This window comes from Sinocyclocheilus anshuiensis, unplaced genomic scaffold (genome assembly GCF_001515605.1).
Source record: "Sinocyclocheilus anshuiensis isolate Anshui unplaced genomic scaffold, SAMN03320099.WGS_v1.1 scaffold246, whole genome shotgun sequence".
In the NCBI taxonomy this organism is placed as follows: Eukaryota; Metazoa; Chordata; class Actinopteri; order Cypriniformes; family Cyprinidae; genus Sinocyclocheilus; species Sinocyclocheilus anshuiensis.
In genome coordinates, this window is record NW_015542356.1 from 684,759 (window position 1) to 693,876 (window position 9,118).

Sequence of the window (9,118 nt, forward strand, 5' to 3'; positions counted from 1 at the left end):
TAATATTAGAAAGATGAAGAGGAGAAGACAGGAGCGAAAGCCCCAGACAGTCAGACTGCTCCACCAGCGTAATTGGTTGTGACTGCACTCCCCCATCTTTGACATATAAATGGATCGAGCCGTTCCCTCCTTAACTACTGCATCTAATGTTTCTTTAATGTAATGGAGTTTGATCTTAGGTGTCCTATGTCCAATATTTTTCTGTAACGTCGGACTGAAGAGGTCTCTGGAGCCTATTGGGTTCATGCACACATACTCTCACACACACAGACACAGGGAACTCAGTCTGAGGCTGCCTGAAACTACAGATCTATAGATGATCAGAGTTCATGTAGAAAATTGATACACCGCTGTACGTGATGGATTTGACAGCATATCTGGCATCACACACACACACACGTCATGTCGCTCCCTTATACCATGACAACAGACCCTCAGACATCTAAATCAATGAGGCATCTGCAGTCGTCTTAGTCTTCATTTGTTAAGTGACTCTAACAGCATTGCAAAATTTCATTATAGTCATAGAGACTAATGACTTAAGCGACAGGCATAAATAAAGTAAATTGCAATAGGTTGACATGTGCCTCAGGACACCTAATGAACTTATGACCAATAGCTTTTTTTATACAACTGGCCAGACACTCAGACCAAATAGAGCTAATGAAGAGTATTGCTCAGGCTGTACAGAGGATTCTCTAGTTTTGAGGGAACATGAGATGGCAGAATCTGAAAATCCTAAAATGTACAATATGATTCTGTGAACATAAACAAACCGTAAAATTAGGTCTGCTTGTTCAAATGTTCATGTTTATGAAGGAAGTCCTGAAAGCTATAAATACAGATTTAACATGATTTTCACAAGTAGGACAGGTTCTTGGACAAACATTCTTGATTGTTCCTCGAACAATCCTTTTAATCAGTTTTATATTGTATTATAATTATATTGTAATATTATTGTCCTCTGATTATATTATATTATATTATATTATATTATATTATATTATAGTTGTCTGATGCAGTTTAAAGCACCTAGGATGATTTAATATTTGTAGAAAAAAAAAATATTAAGAACTTTTTTTTTTTTCAGTGTAGGAGCAAGATTTGGGTTTGAGCATGGAATAACATTTCTAACAATGAATCTCTGCTCTCTGAATGAAGCTAAGGTTGATTGTTCGAGTCCCGTAAGAAGCAAGGTATGAACTACCATCATTGTGATTTGTGACAATGCACTTAACCTCTGTTTGCTTTGGGGGGCTGCACCAAGAATAAGTGTACAGGAAATTACACTGAATAAAAGAGATTATTACTTACTTAACTACTACTGATAGAAACAGCAAAGGATGAGGATCCAGAAACAAGTTGTACTTGTGTAAATCAGATTGAGTTAAAAAGTACTCATACTTTCATTGTGGAAACCCTAGATGTCCCATATATTGTTCTCAACAGGGTTTTTGTTGATATCAGTATTGCTGGATGTTGAGCAAATTCCAGTGGCAAGCAGATAAGCCTGGACTGCGAGTGTTTTGTCACTTTACCAGGATCTGTCCACCATCATGCGTCATGCCCACCAACACCTCCAGGCCAACTGAGCTGTCGTTTTAACCTCACTGGGACATCAACTGCAACAGCTGGATGGAGGGATTTGGTCCCCACATTAATATCCAGGGAGGCCAAAATTTGTCACTGTCCTAACTGCCATTGCTGAAACATCTATCCATCACAAACATGCAGTAAAGACACTTCCTCCCATCAAGCCTCTGCAAGCATTATGTGTGTTCAGTCCTTCTATGAATTATATGAAGGGAAACAATTAATAAGCAGTGATAATAGTGACCTCCACATAGAGCTCTGTCTGCCGGTCTCTCCCCTCCCGTCTGTGCGAGTCTGAATGCAGAGCGCGACAGGATTAGCACCCTGTTAATGGTGCTTATCAGTGCATGTGAGTGCAAACAGCATGGCCATTTTGCAGGCTAATCTGCAGAGAGAAGGAACAAATCCATCCTGAACCCTTCATAGTGTTGCCGCCAACACCCTGGCCTGCCTCTCAGCGCCCTCTCCTGCATTCTTCACACATCTTAACCGTATCAAGCCATATTTCTAAGGTCTCTATATGATCAAAACTTTGCTGAAAACCTGTTGTACACGGTTTATTATATGTCTTGCCGTCTGATAGATAGTTTATGCTTTTTAGCAAGTAAAATGACTTTTAACATTATTGTTAAAATGCCCCCTTAAGATGGTCTTTTTTGCTATGAATATTTACTGATTTTGTAATGTAAATGTAAGAATAACTTCAAGATGACCACTACCTAGGTTTACTTTATTATCCATAAATGCTTAAATGTATTTGAAATACATTTATTTCACGCTAAGTAAACTACAAATACATTTTCATATTTATGTACTTAATAAAATACCCTGCAATTATACTTTTAGTATACTAAACTGGCATACTTAAAGTCTGCTAAATTGGAACAACTAATTTTGTACTTAATGCACTTTAATTGTGCGGATGTAGTGAAATCCAATAAAAGATATACTTAGTATATTTGATTGTGCTAAAGTGGAACTATTGCAAGTATACTTCAGGTTCACTTTAAATATTTTGCATTTAAAGACCGATATTATTCAAAGATCATACACTCCTCATCAACAATGACATTAAAACACATTTTAGACTTAAAATTAAGAAAAGTGCATTGTGCACAAGTAGAACGGCAAATAAAGTTTAATTATAAGTTTTATATCAGTAAGTTTTGAGTTATCTAAGTAAATATATTAATAGAGTTGTACTACACTTGGAATGAAATAAATGTATTTTAAATATATTACTTTTTATTAAGTGCACCAAACTGCATATTTTTGCTCAGTTTGGGCCTCTGAATAATGATGCTTTTTTCACCTTGAATTACTTTGCCTGTCTGTATAATTTGGAGTGACCATAAATCTAATGTTTCATTGCTTTTACATTACTGACATTATTGAAGTCTGTCTGAATGAGGACTTGATATTGTGATAGTATAAAGATCAGCAAAATTATTAAAATATTATATAAAAAAGAGGAAAGGATATTGTATGTGAGGGACAGCTCATTTATTCTGGATAAGCAGGAGGCAGGACAAACCCTTTGGAAAAAGAAACTCCTGTAGCTGTAAGTCTTACCTACACAGACAAAAGCTACTGGCGTGTAAGCAGACATATAGAGCTGACGACGCATCAGATATACGAGTGTTTTCTTTGTTTAAGGAGGGAAGGAGCAACAGAAAGATAAAGAGGGTAAGAGATGTTACAGCAGTCAATCAAAAGAATTCATGAGCTTCCACAATGCTGTTAATGAGGTCACAAAAACCAAGATTTTATAATGTATTTTGAAGATCTTGAAGTAAGATGACTCTAATTTGCCCATCTGTGACTCTGCACAGACTCTGATTTGCTCTAAATATTAATAAATAATTTTGAAAAGTAAGAATACCATTTGATTTTTTTTTTATTAGTTTTTATTTTACAATTTTACTAACACATTTTTCTTTTCATTTTTTTTACTTTGGGTCCCAGAAAAAAATAATAACTTTTTACAAAATGTAAACAATTTGTACAAAATGTAAATAAACTGTTTTGAAAAGTCATAATAATAGAATCATTATTAATATAGTATTTGAGCATCAATAATAACTAATGATAATTAAGCACCAAATTGAGCAACATTGTGTGATACTTGCAAATAGACATAAAAAACCCTCCAAATATACATAAACAGCATACATAAACTCCAACATGTTGTACTTTCTACTATAGCGGGAAGGATGGCTGCATTTTCCCATGCATGGAGCTGAACTTGTGGGTCTGCATGCCTGCAGACTGAGAGATCTGGGTGTGAGTGGGAGCCCGGGCATTTCTTTAGTCAGACATGACCATGAAACATTAGCCAGACCACCTAGAAACCAGGGAAAAGTGCAGTAAACTGTTTGACTATCCTGCCTCCGCTCCTTCCCAAAACTATATTTAACTGTTCCCATAAAGAACGGCCCACGAAATGAATTTGGGAAATGCCTGGCCTTGAAGCAAACTGATGAAGAGGAAGTGCCATTTCACCTCTGAGTGGCTCAGACAGTGTTTATTGGCCTTTCTGTATCTAAACCTCATCTACTGAGAGAAACAGCAAGTCTGATCTCAGATAAGCTTAAGGCATTGTCAGTGGCATATTAAATGTTCTGGGTTGTGTTGCATTTTGTTTTTGTTTTGTGCTTTTAAGAGGATACAGACAATAAATAATACAGACTCCCAACCATAGTCACCATTCACTTGAAAGTGACTAAGACCTTAACATTTTGATATCTTTCCACAGAAGAAAATCATATGGACTTGGGACAGCATAATTGTGTATTTGAGGTATCTTTGCTTTGTGCAAAGATATCTTCATATAAACAAGCTAAGTCCAATAATGTAGCATATCTGAATGAGATTACACAAATGCTACATCAATACATTTGAATAGTAAATGAAGGACCACTGTTTTCAAAAACATTATTTGCATTTCTGCAATATAGTGTACATCCCAGATCATCATACTAACATAAATGTAAACAATTGTACAAATGGGTTCATGAAACACGATAAATCCATGGTATTCTTAACGTACCGCATGGATCGGATGATATATGAATATGGTAATAAAAACACCATGGTATTACCATCTGATACCATCATTGTACGTCACAGTACATATTTGTATAGGAAATCTGATACAAATTACATTTGTGTAATTTACATTTACAGGTACTTTTCCCCCATTAATAAAATCCATGACATCGGCTTCTGATAAAGTAATTGAAAAGATATATTGCTTTATATTATATTATGTTATATAATAATATAAGAGTAAACATGGAGAGCAGTTTTAAATAGAAAAAAAATAATGAGTCTGGCAGTAGTAATGTGACCCTTGACTAATCTAACTAGCCTCTTTCATGACTCAAAATGCACAACTGCAATTAAATGATTGATGATGAATGGAAAAAGTTTAGGAAATTATTGATTTTTATGGAAATAATGACACTGTTTGGGTCAGTAAGTCAGTGGTTGGGATGTGGCAGCTCCCGTTTGCTCTGTTCTGGTTGGTTAAATCCTTACGATGTCATTAGTTCTGGATGTAAGGAGGATGATGGTTATACATAAAGAATGGTCACAGCTCTCCACTAGGAAATATGTCTCTCAAATTATTAAAAACAAACGCTTCTGTCTCTTCTGAACAGAGATGTACATGCAAGTTCAAACTTCGGTTAGGGTTATGATTGAAAATGTGTGAAAATCTGTAAAAAGTAGGATGTTGCCCATTAATAATTCCAAGTTGGTCTAGTTCTGGACTGGGTTAGAGTGGGTTTAGTGGAGTCGCTCTGAGCACAAAGGCAGGTTGGCGGTTTCTCTTTAATCTGAGCTGATTTATGATCAGTTCCTCTACAGCACGTCTGGAGACAGTCTGGCGTCCTCTCCGCTTACAGCCCATCTACACACACACACACACACACACACACACACACACACACACAAACACAGACGCAAACACATACACACTCACAAACAGGGACACACAAACATACATTCAGAAAAAGACTGGCTCACATACAGACACATAGACATGCCCCACCATCCATTATGGTGAACATTACAGCAAGGCTAATCAGCAAGCATTCATCTTCTTATAGGCCGTGACTGTGTGCTCACATGTGTATATGTTATCTGTGGGAATGACAATGTATCACAGACATCTCAATACCACCGTAGTCATTTATTCTGTGACAGTGTGTGTTTGTCTGTGTGAGTCGGAGTGTGTGTGTTTGAACAAGCAACTGGACACAGGAAGTTCCATGCCTCCTAATACACAAACAACTTCTGGAATCTGTTACTAGATTTAACTCTTTCCTCTCTGTGTAAATTGTGAGGCATTAAATAATGTAGCATTTAAATAGATACTGTATATAAAGCAGTTGTGCCTAGACCCTTTCAAAAGTACTATAGAAGTACCATGTAAATTCACAAAACTGGGCCATATTTTGACAGTCATGTTAATGCTAAAATACAAAAATTACCTGAATTACCAGAACTTAGCATACAATGATGAATATCATAATTTCAAGGTACTTTGATGTGTATTCAATGGCATGTACCATATTATTTACATGGTAGTCCAAAGTACTTTAATGAATAGCATGATACAAGTCTGAAAATATTGTCTTAAACCCGGACTCTAACTCAGCAACATTTAAACATGTTGGAGAAACATTACTGATTTTAAACAATTTTAATAGCAGTTGATTCACTTGCTCATTGACATTAAAAAGGTAAAACTACCAAGTAGTAAAGTTTAAAGAATCTTTCACAGTTTAGGAATGATGTTTTCATGCTAACAGTTTGAGAATATTTGTCAAGCCAGATAACCATGAAAGAATGCTCTTTTAATATTACTGCTGTTGGATGTTTTTTGAGAAAACAAAGTTCTGGGAAGGACCCTCATAGATGCAACACTAGGTACTAGGGACCTTGGAGATCTTTGCTTGTTTTAACATGTATCATAGTAGCTTCCGAACACCCACAACCGCATTGACATGCTGTACTTGAGTGTGTTTATATGACTGTGAACGTGTGTTTCTGTCCATGTGTATGGGCATGTATGTATGCGTGCTCAAAATGGCCCAGCAGGTTCATCCGTCTCCTGCAGAGCTCAATGTCAAAGCCAGGGACCATTATCTCCTCAACTTTGTGTAAACTCAAGAGACCACAGTGCCCCAGACTCATCCTTTTATAAACACACCTCAGATATAACATGCACTCATGACTCACACATTACAGCTGCCACATGCATCATTCATCCACAATAAATGACGTTTATTTGTATATTCTTTCTCTAGATCAAGTTCACATGTCCTTACACCAAAATAATGGGTCACATGCCCCCTTAGAACTTTAAAAACAATGGAAGTTGATCCAGTATTACAAATGGAAACTATAGTACAACTAGTATCAGAACTAGTATAACTGCTAATATAACATCACACACACACACACACACACACACACACACACACACAAATTCAAACATTCATTATTCATTCATTAGCAGCAGTATGGAGCTCTTATGTATTTGCAAATAACACAGTCCTGATCTTGTGCTTTGACAGACAGAATCCTCCTCTAAATCCTTGTTAAACATAGAAATGTTAAGGGCATGGCAGTGATTGGAATAACTGATGGAGTTTGACCTGGTACAGACCCTCCTTCTCTGTCCTCTGTTCTCTGATCTCAGGAGCACTCCGTCCCAATCTGAGCACAGCCTATGGGATTCAATGTCGACCCCTGGCCCACAATCATCCTTCGTATGGGTGCCTCTTCATTCATGGATGAAAGAAAGAACAACACAGTTACTGGTGTTTTTGCAGTTCAGTTTATCTCTGTAGTGTGATGAATTAACTACTTAAGGTAGAAATAAAGTATACAGTATTTCATAGAAAGATCAACGAAACTGCATGCACAATAATTATACAATAATTAGATATAATCTAAAATGGGTTTAGTTAGCAAAGCACATTAAAGGAGTGATATCATAACTACTACCAACATAACTAGTGTATAAATGTTTATTTACTGCAGCAAATCAATGTAAATGGGCAGAACTATGTGCAAAAGCGGTAACACTTTATAATAAGGTGCCATTAGTTCATGATTTAACTAGTGTTTCTAGAAAGTAGTGTTTCTTTAGAGGTATTGGTTACAATTTATTTTACAGTGTCCTTGTTACATGTTACATTCACTTACTATAGTAATAACAGTACATTATGCATAATTTCATGCAACTAACCCTAAACCAAGCAACCTGTCACAGATCAAGCCAGAAACAACAGGTAAGGGAATAAACAGGTAAGGTTTATTGAGTGGATTGGGGAAGCAGATCGTGAGGAGCAATGGCAGGTGAATATCACACACAAGAGACAGTTCAAAGGTTCTTAGCTGAGTACTGATGGATGGTATATTTGCAGGTTCGTAGGTTACCGATGACTAGGAACGAGGGAGCACGGAGTAGGAGGATCGTCGGAAGACACAGAGGTAGTCTCACAGGTAAGTAGCATACAGGGAGTCAGGAACAGTTCAGGAATGTGAACGGTAGACCGGACGGTGAGTGACTGAGAGGAGCGTGCTCAAATAGGTGGCTTGATTAGGACTGCAGGTGCGGGTGATTAGAACTCAGGTGAGCGTGATCTGGTGTATGTTGTGGCTGGTGATTGTGTGGATTCGCTGACAAAACCCCTAATCCTAAACCATAACCCTATAATAAGTATGTTATTAATTAATATTACTCAGCAATTAAATGTATAATTACACTGTAACAAGGACACCTTTAAATAAAGTGTAAAAGAAGTCATGTATAATATAAAGTATATTGTTAGTTCATGTTAATTAATGCAGTTAATCAATCAATGTTAACAAATGGAACTTTAATGTAAAGTTTTACCACAAAAGGCAATATTAAAGGGTTAGTTCACCCAAAAATGAAAATTCTCATTAAAAGTCATTAATTACTCACCCTCCTGTCGTTCCAAACCCATAAGACCTCCGTTCATCTTCGGAACACAAATTAAGATATTTTTGATGCATTCTGACAGCTCTCTGACCCTCCCATAGACTGCAAGGGTACTACCACGATCAACGTCCAGAAACGTAGCAAGAAGATCTGTAAAATAATGCATGTGACATCAGGGGTTCAACCGTCATTTTACGAAGCTACGAGAATACTTTTTGTGCGCAAAAGAAAAAAAAAGCTACTTTATTCAACAATTCGTCTCCTCCGAATTGTTGGCGCCATTTTGGAGAGTATCCACTGAACGCAAAGAGCGTATGTTGTTCTGTGTCAGCCGCATCACACGGATATGTTGTTTTCGTTCAAATCAAAGCACAAACAACTTAGAAAACGTATGTGCCGCGTGGCGCAGCTGACACAGAATAGCATATGCTGTTTGCGTTCAGTGGATACTCTCCAAAATGGCGCTAGGGTGACGCGGAGAAGACGAATTGTTGAATAAAGTCTTTTTTTTTTCTTTTGCTACGTTTCTGGACTTTGATCGGG